This window comes from Leguminivora glycinivorella, chromosome 1 (assembly GCF_023078275.1).
Source record: "Leguminivora glycinivorella isolate SPB_JAAS2020 chromosome 1, LegGlyc_1.1, whole genome shotgun sequence".
In the NCBI taxonomy this organism is placed as follows: domain Eukaryota; kingdom Metazoa; phylum Arthropoda; class Insecta; order Lepidoptera; family Tortricidae; genus Leguminivora; species Leguminivora glycinivorella.
In genome coordinates this window covers 35974485-35988911 of record NC_062971.1, presented here as the reverse complement: position 1 = coordinate 35988911, position 14427 = coordinate 35974485, and positions in this window count along the sequence as shown.

The window sequence follows — 14427 nt, the reverse complement described above, 5'->3', positions numbered from 1 at the left end:
TGGATATACTTCCCTTGCTTACAGTTTTTTTCCTTATATTTACTTAAGTCTAGATTGCCAGAGACAGAATCTTTTGTCTTAAAAGCTAGTTTAAATCATTGGTTATGACTGGAACCAATTCCAAGTTCATACTTTGCTGCTCAATAGGAGCAGAATTGTCTGCCAAATTTTTGGCAGAAATGTCAAGTAAATAGGATAGCGATAATGCTATTTGTCTTTTGTAATAATTTGAAAGGTAACAATTACCTTTAGTAGTACTGTGTACAAAAATAGGAACGGCGGGCAATTGTTTCTGATTCGGCCGTATCATTGCGCCCTTGACACCGAACGGGCCCTACCCTACCCTAATAGAATGATATTGTATGTTTCATTAAATTTAATTGATAGGGCTAGAAGGGAACGTTGGATAGTCCACACAAATGATGTCCGCATTTTTCTCCATATATTACACTTATCTTTTGGTTATCAGATGACACTTATCTTTTCGTTTTGTACCATGATAGTAAAATGTTAAAATTGTAAGTAGAATGTAGAATTAAGCACCTCTATTGACTCAATAAAATATCTTTTATCTTTTATATTGATATCAACGAAAATAAGTATGTACGTGTTTTTATTGAATTCCGTTAACTTCGGCATATTGTTAGGTCCATTATAGGAAACAGAATAGCATAGTTAGTTTTTTTTTAATACGTAACTTGACGTGTCTGCCCGTCTGTCTGTTTGTCTGTCTGTCTTTCTGTCTGTGTGTGTCTGTCTGTGGCACCGTAGCTCCCGAACAGATTAACCGATTTAAATATTTTTTTTTCTTAAAATCTGAGTTAGTCGGGAGTGTTCTTAGCCTTGTTTCATGAAAATCTGTTACTATGTCGGGAGGTTTTCAATTAAGTGAAATTAGAGTATTTTGTAAGAGAGTTAATTGCTCCTGATTTTTACAACAGTCAGAAAATGGAATATAAGATAGCGCTACGATTAAAATAAATCTAATTGTTTCAAAATATATCTAATAATGTACATATCAAGAGAGGAAAATGGGGTCTGAGTTTGTATTGTAAAGCGGGTTTCAGGTAGATCTTCTTCTTTCGTTTTAAGCAGCGTTTGTTGTACTACTATATGGTCCTAGATAGCCGTTTAGGGAAATTATGATACTCTCTGCAGCATACAAAAGTTTTTGTCATTAAGCCTTTATTATTTAGGTAATTATTATTAAATTACACCTTTGTTTAAATCCGAATTTGAGTGGCAATAGGGTTGAATATTAAATCTGGCATATGAAGACATTGATGTCATATATATTACACTAGCTTTTGCCCGCGGCTTCGCACGCGTTAGAAAGAGACAAAAGTAGCCTATGTCACTATCCATCCCTTCAACTATCTCCACTTAAAAATACACGTCAATTCGTAGCTCCGTTTTGAAGTGAAAGGCGGACAAACAAACAGACACACACACTGTGATTGTTATTTTTATAAACTACCTCCTATGTAACTAACTATCGTAAAATTTTGACATTTTTGACATAAATTCTGATAAAAGATAAGTCTAATAACCTAACCACAAAATCAAAATATTGAAAAAACCCCCGACACAGTGGACCGATTTTCATGAAACATGGTTAAGAACACTCCCGACTAATTCAGCTTTCAAACAAAAAAACTAAATCTAAATCGGTCCATCCGTTCGGGAGCTACGATGCCACAGACAGATACACACAGACATATAAACAGACAGACAGACGCACACGTCAAACTTATAACACCCCGTCGTTTTTGCGTCGTGGGTTAAAAATAACATGAAACATAATAGTACATTGTGCAACAAGGGGAGGAAGTTGAATATTACTAACGAGAGTAAGTTAAATCGCGACGGCTTGTCGGAGCGATTTAAAGACTCGAGTTCATACTCCAATGTAACACTCGCAATGTAGAAAATATGTTAAATAGATGTAACAAAATTAGAACGATTTTTCTATAACTCACGCTCCGCCTGCGTGCAATAGCAAATTTAAAGTGCGGGTGTGACGAAAACACCTATACAGTTGCGGTTAACAAATTTAGTTTTATTTTTACGGAGCCCTTGGAGCACCATAGTTTGCGGTTTTTTCAGTTTCTTTTATTATTATTATAAATGGGCTTACTCTTGACCACAGACTAGCCAAAGGCAAAGACGTGGCCTACGATGGCCTATTTTTATTTTAATAATTTCTCTAATTATGTAAACCACCTCCGCCAACCGACATATTATCTTTTCGAATAACGCAAATTATAGTGCAATTTTTCTTAACGATTATCTTCTTTCAAAAATAGTAAAATAACTCGTCAGTACAATTGATGCAATTGCAGAGACAAGTAATTTTAATCAGGATGCATTATGTTATTGTCTTATTGTGTGCAAAGTGGGGCTTTTTAAATAATTGAAATAGTACATTACGATACAACTGCGTAAAAAAGGAAGTTCGAAACGAGTGGCGATAAATTAAAACACCCTTCAGTCGTGTTTTAAATCGAAAAATCTTTTCAGTACAGATGGTGCTTTTTTTACGCACTAGTGCGAGAAGTAGTTCATTATATGCTAGGTCAAAACTTCGGAGGGCCATCTGTACTGAAAAACGTCGTACGATACACGTGCGAAAAGGAAATTCGCCACTCGTTTCGAACTTCCCGACACAAAACGACGGGATGTTATAAGTTTGACGTGTCTCGCTGTCTGTTTGTTTGTCTGTCTGTCTGTCTCTCTCTGTGTGTGTGTGTGTGTGTGTGTGTGTGTGTGTGTGTGTGTGTGTGTGTGTGTGTGTGTGTGTGTCTGTCTGTGGCATCGTAGCTCCCGACCAGACGAACCGATTTAGATTTAGTTTTTTTTTTTGAAAGCTGAGTTAGTCGGGAGTGTTCTTAGCCATGTTTCATGAAAATCGGTCCACTATGTCGGAGGTTTTTCAAAATTCTAATTTTGTGGTTAGATTATGTAAAATACAATCATCATTCGCCTGCCCTTATCTAAGTCATTTGCGGTCGACGCAACATGTCTTCCCCGCGTAGCATCTCATCATTTTGTAAAATACAATGTTATTCCTATATTTAAAAATGTAATGGCTTTATTTCTAGTGAAAGTATATTGCAAGAAGGTAGATTTATTATTATATTAATTTTTTTAACGTTTAATTCCGTGTTGTGATGGATAAATAGGTACCTACCGATATATTTTCTCTAAATCTAAAGAAACATACATTATTTTATATCATAAGTAGCTATTTCATAGAGATTCCGATATCAACAACAGCCAATTTTCAAAAATATCATAATTAAAAATGTTCTTAGATTTTGTGTACGGAAAATGTATAGAAATCTGGTAACAAAAAAGGAAGCTTTCAATACAAACTACATAGGACATTTTGGGAAACCTAGTGGATCTTGCTCAGCATCATGGTCTCTATCAGCCTACTAATTTCAAAATCGGAGACGTGATCCAAATGTACAAACTTAACGGGAATTGCTCTACTAGGAGATTCATCTACTTACGTATATTTTCGTTCGTACAGCGCATTTTCGAAATCAGTATCGTTTCGAATATCTGGCCGCGATAAGACGATTTTGCAGATTATTTTCTCTCCACGACCGTCCGTAGGTACCCAATTACTAAAGGGAAGGCTCAGTAAAAGGCCCGAAAAGTGACAATTTGCCCTTTGTGCTGAGACCTTAACCCCTACCATGAGTTATTGACGTTATAGAAAAGACTACTCGATAGCCGAGCATTCACATCACGGAAAAATATTCATTGTAGGTACCTATGGAGAAAGTGACTTGTGCTGCAAACGGCCCTAAATATTATCTCGGCATTCCCGGCATTTTGGTAAAGCTCATGGGAGCCTGAAGTCTGCTCTGACAACTAGTTCCAATATTTGGTATTGGGTCAAAATTTTACGCCAAAGTGACCTTAAAAACGACCGCCATCTGATCTTCCAACCCAAAGGGTAATTAGGCCTTATTGGGATTGGTCCGGTTTCCTCACAATATTTTCCTTTACTGAAATGGGGCTGGAAAATATCAAATGGCATTTCCCATATAAGTTCCACACTCATTGGTACTAGCTGAGGTTTGATTTGAACCCGCGAAATCCGAATTGAAACTCGCATGCTCTTACCGCTAGGCAACCAGTGCTTATATACATACTTATATATTCTCCATAACGTTTAGGCTATCGAGAATACACTGACTAGGACTGACTACTAGTCAGTGTATTCCAGTGCAAATAATATTTCAAACGTCACACTTCGACCACAGAATATATAATAGTACAAGTACAGAAGGCCCACTGCTTTGATGTTCACGACATGCCGCCTTTTTAAATGCCTACAAAATTCTTACAAAGAAACGAGCCGCACGTGCGCGGCGCCCGGCGATAGGGTTGCCTATGTAGTAAAACGAATTAACACTCAGATAAAATGTTATACTATCATATTCAAGTCTTGAGTACTTTCTAGATATATATAGTATTTATATATTTTTGTTTGAGTTCCAACATCACAAGCCTTATTGAATCTTTTTTTAGTAGATCTGTTTAAAAATGTCCTATGGTATTTTTTTTATTCATGATATCTTTAACTAAGCATTATTAGCCATTCCACACGCGGACATCCCATATGAGCCTTAAAAAAGAACCCGCGACGTATAGTAACATTAGAAACTGCGAACGTGCGTTCCGTGAGAACGCGCGCCACCCCTGATTACGCCGCGAACTCGCGGCCGCCGGCATGTACTTGTAGCGCGGCGATAGAATCGCGGAGTGAGCCGCCCCTGCTTCGACGAAATTATGTCCTTTTCCTTTACAGTAAACGACCATAAAGAATGCACATCAGTTTTTCATCTTCGTAGAGCGTTGTCTCTTTCTTGCTTATGTGACGGTAATTGTCTCTTTCCAAAGGCCGATGTGCATTCTTTATGGCCGTTTACTGTACTTAACCTTCGCCGAGGCAGGGCTATCAACAGTATCAACATCGTTGCAAATTTACCTCATTAGCATTCTAAAACGTTTAAAACTCGTGGTACTGGTTTTTATTAGGAAGGACTGGCCCATAATAGTTAGTGGAATGTCAATCGCTGTACTTTAGATGAATCTGACAGTAAATTTGTGGGGGGATGGTGTTGCCAAATTACTTACTTAAAATGCATAGAATTTCAATTTTTCGTATAGCTATTTAAGTAATATGCGGTTCTATTGAGTTGTACGATGTTCCATTTAGTTGTATAATCCTTAAAACTGTATGACGTAAGTACCTAATCTATGAGGTACCTTAATTAAATTGTATAGTATTTTTAACCCCCGACGCAAAAACGAAGGGGTGTTATAAGTTTGACGTGTCTGTCTGTCTGTTTGTCTGTCTGTGGCATCATAGCTCCCGAACGGATGAACCGATTTAGATTTAGTTTTTTTTGTCTGAAAGCTGAGTTAGTCGGGAGTGTTCTTAGCCATGTTTCATGAAAATCGGTCTACTATGTCGCGGTAGGGGGTTTTTTCAAAATTTTAATTTTGTGGTTAGGTTATTAACATACTTAGTCAAATGTTCAACAACAACATGCAACAACATAGTCCTACCTAAACGGTCGAGCCGTATTCCAGTTACTAAATACGACGAAAAGTGAAAATCATTATTTGATTTAGACCAAAAACGATTTAATACGTGACTGACAAAGCGTACCCCTGAATGTATGGGCCTTTTAGGCTTAAAACTAGATGGCGCTGTTCGCAGCCTGGAATTATCCAAAATCATAGTTTCCCCAAATATTTTTGGGTGTTTTTATTTTTGATAAGAACAAAAGGACATATTTTTTTATTTTAAAATTATATAAGATTGACGTGCTCAATACACATTTAATAAAAAAAATTATAGGCATCATAAGTCTAGTTATGATAGGTAGTATTTAATATGAAGTATGTAAATCATGTAAATCCTATATAAATAATCCTTGGTTCAGACGAAATCTTTATCTTTTCTTACTTGAAACATAATGAAAAGAAAAGAAAAGAAAAAGAAAATATTTATTGATTAGTTATCATTATATGTAGGTACTAGTAGTACATTCTTCTTATAATTGGACACATGTCATTATGATTGTATAATTATATTGGGTTGGTAAGAAAGTAATGAGCGATCGATTGAATTCCACAAAACATTTTGAGAGAGTTCTAGAATCTTCTATGGTCGAAAGTATATAAAGGGCGAGTCGCACAGTTTCTCGTCAGTCATTCACTAGCTGTCGCCGAGCTAATATAAGGAAGAAAATGGACGAATTAAAAGTGCATGTAAGGCATTGCTTACTATATGAATTTCAGTCTGGCCATTCAGCCGCCGAAGCAGTGCGTAATATATGTCAGCGTGTTGCTCCTGAAGTTGTGTCTGAGGCCACGGCGAAACGATGGTTCCAGCGGTTTCGTAGTGGCGACTTTTCATTATCAGATCAACCTAAGTCTGGTCGACCGGTGAAGATTGATGTAGCCAAATTAAAAACCTTAATTGAAGGAGATCCGAGGCTAACGAGTCATACTGTTGCTACCGAGTTAGGCTGCTCTCATGTCACCATAGAAACACATTTACACGAGTTGGGAAAAAACTACAAATACAGTGTTTGGATACCGCACGAACTTGATAGAGATCAACTAAACCGCCGTGCCGATATCTGCATACAACTTCTGTCTTTTCGCCGCACATTCAACTGGTTGGACCATCTTATCACTGGAGATGAAAAATGGGTCTTATATATAAATCACACACGCAAACGTCAGTGGCTAGCTCTAAACGAAAAAGGAATAGAGGCACCAAAAACAGAGCCTCACCCGAAAAAAGTTATGCTGTCCGTTTGGTGGGATATTCATGGTATTATTCACTGGGAACTCCTACCAAGTGGAATGACTGTTACCGCATCAGTATACTGTAATCAGCTTGAAAATTTAAACCAAAAAATCTGTCAGAATCGTCCACAGCATGCTAAAGTTTTTTTCTTACACGATAATGCTCGTCCACACATTGCAAAAGTGACTCGGCTAAAGCTATTGGAGCTAGGTTGGAAAGTGATACCTCATCCACCGTACTCTCCAGACTTGGCACCTACGGATTACGCATTGTTCAGATCGCTAAGCAATGCCTTGAATGAAAAAAAGTTCGATGATCAAGCCCATCTACGACAGTACATACTTAGCTGAGTTTTTTGAATCTAAACCTAAGAACTTCTTCGTCGATGCGATTCATTCTTTACCAGAACGATGGAGACAAGTAGTAGATAACAAAGGCCGTTATATTTTTGATAAATGATTAAAATAATAAATTAAATAAAAATTACAATATTGGTTATGATTCGCTCATTACTTTCTTACCAACCCAATATTTATTCTCAGTATTTATTTTCTTTCTTAGGCTAGGCTGTTTATAATATGAATATAAAAGTAAAATACAAAAACACATACAAAACAATATAAAACACATATAAACACATTATAAAAAACCTAACCTAGGGTGCCGCCAGCAGCGGGGCAGGGCCCAAGCTGCCGGTGGTTAGGGCTGCAGAGAGAGGAACCGTCGAACTATCCGCGCTGTGTCCAAGATCACCGCCTTCTGCATCTGGCCCTTGATCCAGCCACCTAGCGAGAGTCTCTTAAGATGTTGGTCGAGACTCTTCGCTATGAGACCGTTCGCTGAAACGACTATCGGAACAATGATCGTTGATTCAACATCCCACATGGCGGTTATCTCGTGAGCCAAGTCTTATATTAATTATTATTTTGTACATTATACATGTATTTATATCGAAATCTTATATGTATATATTTATGAATTAAGTAGTCTAATTAGTTTAATAATTCACTTATGTCGTAAAACTGTGCATGTAGTAGCCATCTTTTAAGCCTGCCTTTAAATACATGTGAGGAAGGTGCATCTCTGACGGTGACTGGTACGAGTAGCTTGCCGTATACTAGGGGCACATCTCGGACACTGGCGATCAAATATATGAAAGAGGTGCGTTCCTAGCACACATTCTAAGCTCGTGTAGGTGAACGCGTACCGTGCTTGTATGAGTGAGATATGACAGGTCGACTGTTCGCGTTTTTGACAGGCGGTAACTGTAAGGTAACCGAGAGGGGGTACTTTCAGCGGGGAGCGGGAGTGGCCATACTGTACGATAGTACCTACTCTTTATTATACTGTGCTAGGGGGCCGAGGACGTGGACGGACCGTTTCGATTTCGCGAGCTTAATGCAGTTTCCTCTTCTTCAGTGACATTTATAAAACTTTAGATAGATCGCGACAGTCCTAAATTGTCGCGAAATTATAGATTCCCAATATAAGTATCAATTATAATAAGGTACATACTTCCATTGGTATTTCAAATGAAAAACACCATGTACGGTTACCACAATAATGATAAGTAATTCGTTTGTTAATACTTATAACACGATATGGCCAATGTGGGTTATTCCATAATAAAAAATAACCTAAGTCTCAAGACGGATAATATGATAACGTATCATAAATATGATTAGGTACATTTATAGCCAGAGTATCTGGTATCTGCTATGGCGACTTGCATTACCCATATGTTGCTACGGACTGAGCCCAGAGCCGCCAGACCTTCCTTATTTTCTCAAGGATGAAACTTTGGGATAAAGTTGTAGTACTTGTAGTGTTATAAGTACATATTACATGTCTACATTTATACTCTTTGTACACTCTCTATGTGTTACTACTCTATGATGCTAGTATATACGAGCTGTATCCAACTATCCACCCATATATAGAATTGCAATAAACGTCCTAAAGATAACTAGTCATTTCAATTACTTCTCACACCGCATGGCGACCTTGCCAGGATGTTGATTAAGATTTAATGGACCTTAACCGTGAATAATTTTTGAAGGACTTTGGTCACAAAAACTATTGGCAACTGATTTTATATGTGTTAGTCACAATTGCCCCCCAGTCGAGATTTGCCTCGCTGTACCTTAAGTAAATTTATGTAATTATACGATATGCGTATACGAGATCTGAAGATATTTTTGACGTCATCTTCAAGTTAAAATGTGCCTATTTTTCCCGCGTGACATCATTATGACCTAAAATTTCATTACTGTTTTTCATAATGGCACTTGAAAATAACAATTTATCATCCCTTAGCATAAAACCTGGAACTTCAGATAAGTTGTGAAGAAAAACAACTGGAACTTGAACTCTCTTCATTCTTCAAGTTTTCACAGTTCAGTTCAGGTGACATAAAATCTCTTGAATTGAAAATTGGAACGTTTTATTTCACTTTAAAAACAAAAGCTATTTGAATTCCTACCTCATAAACTAAGTACCTAGTAGTCTATCCATACTAATATTATAAATAGGAAAGTGTATGTGTTTGTTTGTTTGTCCGTCTTTCACGGCAAAACGGAGTGACGAATTGACGTGATGTTTTAAGTGGAGATAGTTAAAGGGATGGAAAGTGACATAGGCTACATTTTGTCTGGTCTACATATTTATGTCTTTCAATATTTTATAAGAATAATAACCCATAAGAAAAAAATATAATAATATCTCAGAATATATAAAAGTACAATTTTGGTACAATTCAATGCTTTCAAAATCTATAACCCAGCAAATGTCTTTAGTTCAAAGAAAAAACGTAAATCTATCTTCGATATTACGTAGCTCACATATTTTACTATATACTATCAGTTTACGCGAAATAAAACTTAGGCTTATATACTAATGGCTTCCAAGACCGCCATCTTTTTTTCCCATTGATCTGTAATTCTGTAGTTTAGGATAAGGATTCCGCAACATTAGTATTCTATCTCTTTCCATAATGAGGTAAACGAAAGAGACACCACATAAACAAAAAAGATATTAATTTGTGGTGGAAGGGTATTAAACAATATCTATTTCATTTGTACCCACGAAAACACTTGAATTTATTATACCCCGTATTTCTGGTTCTTTATTGGATGTTCGCGCGTGATTTTTCTTTTTTACGGCTTCGGAAACGCCATTCGTGTAAAATACAGCGTAACGAAGTACAAATGTTAGAATATAACTTCCGCGATATAACTTTATCGACGGCTGCGGGAAATAAAAATAAATTTATAGAGATAATCCACGTATAATGTACAGAATTCGAGGTTTTAAAACGAAGGGAATCTCTCAAATATTCAAGTGGAAATTCTCCTTTGTTTTTAGGTAGGTAGGTATATGAAAAATTAATAGGTGTGATATAAAATTATTCGTAATGGTTATATTTGTTAAACGAAGTGGTAATTCATTTAATTAATTACTTAAATTATTTCCGAGCTAGCAAATGATAGCATAATGCATAATTAAACCATAGCTAATGAAAATGAGCCTTAATAAAACGTCGTAATTATTTTGAATACGTTATGACCGAACGCATGTAAAGTAAATATGTATAATAAGAAAGCTTTTGTAAATAACAATATGTTCTACGCAATATATTTTATTTAGACATGTGTCCCTGTGGTAGACCACTCATTAGGAGCGGTCGACGCAATTATTTCAAACCATTTTACTTTGCTCTGTGACTTGGAAGGGTTTTACCATGATTGTTATGATAAAGACAGAGACCAAGGAATGATTAAGACTGGCATTACTACTTAGTTCTACTTGTTCTTATTACGTTTCGCAGTACCTTTTTGGCACTTCACTTAACAATCTAGCAAAAAAAAAACAGAAGAAGTAACCGAAGACAATATTAGAAAAAAAAAGTTTTTTTTTTTTCAATCTGTCATGAAGTCATGATCCAGGAAACAGTGTGTATTTCACGAAAGTTATTCTAGAACACTAAGTATTAAGAAAGAAAGTGCCTGGTCGTAGAAAAAGTATCAATTGTATGCAACGCTGTTAACTAAGTCAAAAAATACTCGTGGCGTCTTTATTAACAATTTTCAGCTTCGCATCAAATTGTAACCCACGCCACTCTCCTTTTTCGACCTCTTTTTAACGTCAGTTGCATAAAATACTAGTATGCAACGGTGTTTAACTGAGTCAAAAAATACTCGTGGCGTCTTTATTAACAATTTTCGGCTTCGCCTCAATTTTGCCCTCTTTTAAATACCGGTTGCATATTTTATGCAATGCAATCCATTCGTTCGTTATCGATAGTTTTTATAATTAACTCGTCTCCTTTCACCGTTATTACACAAATAAACCTTACAAATGTGCAGCATCTGGCCTTTCCTTGTAATACCAGTACCTAGGTATTTGTAGAGAAAAACGTTTTTAAATTACAACGCAACCCCTCCAATTACTTCCAGTTATGAATTCTGTAACAAGACGGGGTTTACAAGAATTGAAGCTTGCAATATTTGTAATGCAGAGTTATGTTAGTACGGGTTAAGGGCCAGTTTCATCAACCACATTTAACAGACACATCATCTCAAACAAATTTAGTATGGGTTAGCACATTGTTACTGGCGAATTCTCAATGTAAATTGAGACTCCAGTGCCTGTTAAGATCTATTCTTACGGGTAGATGTTTGCTATAACGCCATTCTAAGGCGGTTGAGAATTGAGGGAAGGCATGGATAAATTCGCACACATCCAGCAGTCCTCCGTGGCGCAGTTGGAAGCGCGATGGCCCCGGCAAGGCCAGAGGTCGCAGGTTCGAGTCCTGCCGGAGGTGTGAATTTTTCCATTTTTCCTTTAATTTAAAAATATGTAGACACATCATCGTCACGCAACACGTATCTATGGAATTTCCCATACAATACAATTTAACGAACGCTTTAACGGTGGCAGACGGTTTGATGCAACCGGCCCTAAATCGTGCAAGTTAGTTTTAATACACGTCCTGCTTTCCGTTGAAGCTGTTTTAGCAAATATTTATGTAAGTATTTATAAGTAAATACTAGTAGCTACGTGTGGTGCTGGTATTCGCGCAAGCGTGGATCCAGCTTCGTGCCCAGGGGGGGTCACGAGGTAAAGGCCCAAGCCCCATAGGGGGAGTCACGTGGTCTATTTGTATGGCCAACCTAGGCTCTAGGGGGGCTCATGACCTCCATGACCCCCCATGGATCCGCGCATGTATTCGCGATACACTCAGAAAACTCACAAAAGACAAATATTTCGATCTTCTTAGCTCTTAAGCGACATACACATTATACATAAAGGATTATGGCAATTTCTGGCTGTTGCAAAAATTCCAAAAACTATATCGACAATAGTATTTTATGCAACAGGCGTTTAAAGGAGGTCAAAAAAGACGAGTGGCGTGGGTAACAATTTGAGGCGAAGCCGAAAATTGTTATTAAGACACAACGAGTATTTTTTGACTCAGTTAAACACCGTTGCGTTGCATACAATAGGTACTTTTTCTACGACCATGCACTTACTTTTTAATAGTTTTCTAGAATAACTTTCGTGAAATTCGCACTGTTTCCTATAAGTATTTTGACTTGTCCTCTGCAATGTTTCTGCACTCACCCTGTCGCTCGCACTCCCCCGCGCCGCCGCCGCCGCCAGCCCCCGGCCGGCACCCCGCGGCTTCCTAACAATGCTTTAAGAGCTATCGTATGCGTGGGTACGCGGGGCGCCGGGCGGGGGCGGGCATCTTTTAATGTAGGGTTTTAACGATCTATGCACGACACGGTAAATGACGAATAACAACACGGGAGTAGAAAAAAAAAACATAATTATTGTCTGGTGACATAATTTACCCAGAACCGGTTGAGAATTGCGACCTGTAGAGAGGACAGCCGGACATACGAAAGGCAAATCGAGTTAAACCGTAAACCTACGCTATCGCCCCGATCAATTACACAGGCAATTTTCACAAATTAGCAATCCCACGTGAAGCTCAAAAGAGACGAAGGTGTAACTTTCATGTTTAATTACAACCACATCTCGGACACTGGCGATCAAATATATGAAAGAGGCGCGTTCCGGCGTTCCTAGCACACATTCTAAGCTCGTAGTGTAACAGAACAAGCGTCTGTGACGAGGAAATGGACTCGTTATTGCATATGGAACTTGCGGCGAATCAACTTTTCCTTGACCAACTTTTTGGTGCGTGTTTCCTTCGGGATTTCATTGAATGTTTTAACGAGTAGTATCTTTGATGGTTTATCACATGTTTAGTCACGTCTTCACTCATAAAATTTACTATTATTTGGTGCAAAACAGGTTGGAAAAACGTATTTATCAACAAACTACATTCACATGGACGGAATACTGACACTGACAGTTGTCAGCTGCGTAACGTTCCGATATTATGTCTGGATTTCATTTACAAGTCAAAGAAATAATAATGACTAATATTGGTTATTATGCTTCCTGAGTATATCATTCAATGTAACATTTAGTAACAGATAAAATATTTCATTGCGAAATTACTTACAAAATAAATAAGAATGTTCCACAAAATAATATTTACGTAAAAATATTTGCGAATCGCTCCACTATTGGACTACATAGGTGTCAATATCAATAGCTCTGTCTCTCTCTAAAACACGTGTACTCGGCACGTGTTGATAAGCAAACATCCGTGTGTTAATCGTGAACTCTAATGCATAGGGCATAAGACTTAGTAAACAAAGCACACGATTGAGTAGCCATCTTGTCGGAAGTCGGATGTCAGAAGTCGGAAGTCCGATGTCAGAAGTCGGAAGTCCGATGTCAGAAGTCGGAAGTCGAATGTCAGAAGTCGGAAGTCCGATGTCAGAAGTCGGAAGTCGGAGATAGAATCTATAAAAGGGTCGGAGCGAGCCGACGCGCGTCATTCTTACAATATCCACAAGACTAACAGTGTCTCTGGCTTTCGTGTGTTATACTGGTGAGTGAAGTAGTTCTGCTATTATTTCTCTGTTTGTTTTTACTTGGAAATTATTCTAAGTGATTGTAAACTTTGAAATTGTGTCTCTGTTTGATTGTGCGGGGACAATATCGTCGTACAGTTGAACCTAGACCTGTGGTGGAATTGCTTTACTGTCAGTTGTGGGGTTATTTTAGTGTTCTATTTATAGTGTAGTGTTACATTTAAATTGATGTGTATAGTGAAGTTTTCTGTGCTTTGTTTCATGAGTGCCGTTAAGCAATACAAAGACTGGGTCGATGTATGGCTGGTGCTTGGAGATAAGTCTGTGTTTGGTTTTGTAGGGAGTAATTCTTGCAAAACTAAGCTTAGATTATAGCGCGTAAAGGAAACTTCACTCGTTTGTTTACTTGGTCAGTAAAATAGAATTTAGTAATTTTCTATGGGGTTATTTTGTGAAAGTTATAAGCCAGATCATTGTTTGTGACAGACTGTTGTCCGGCTAGGCGCTTCTTCCCTTACGGTGTCAAATAAGAGGCGTTTAGGGGTCTTTTGTTCCAAGTGGAGGGCTTGGGCGCTTTTTTATACTTACAAAAGCGTATTTTCTCACCGGTCTCAAAGAGTCCAACTGTTA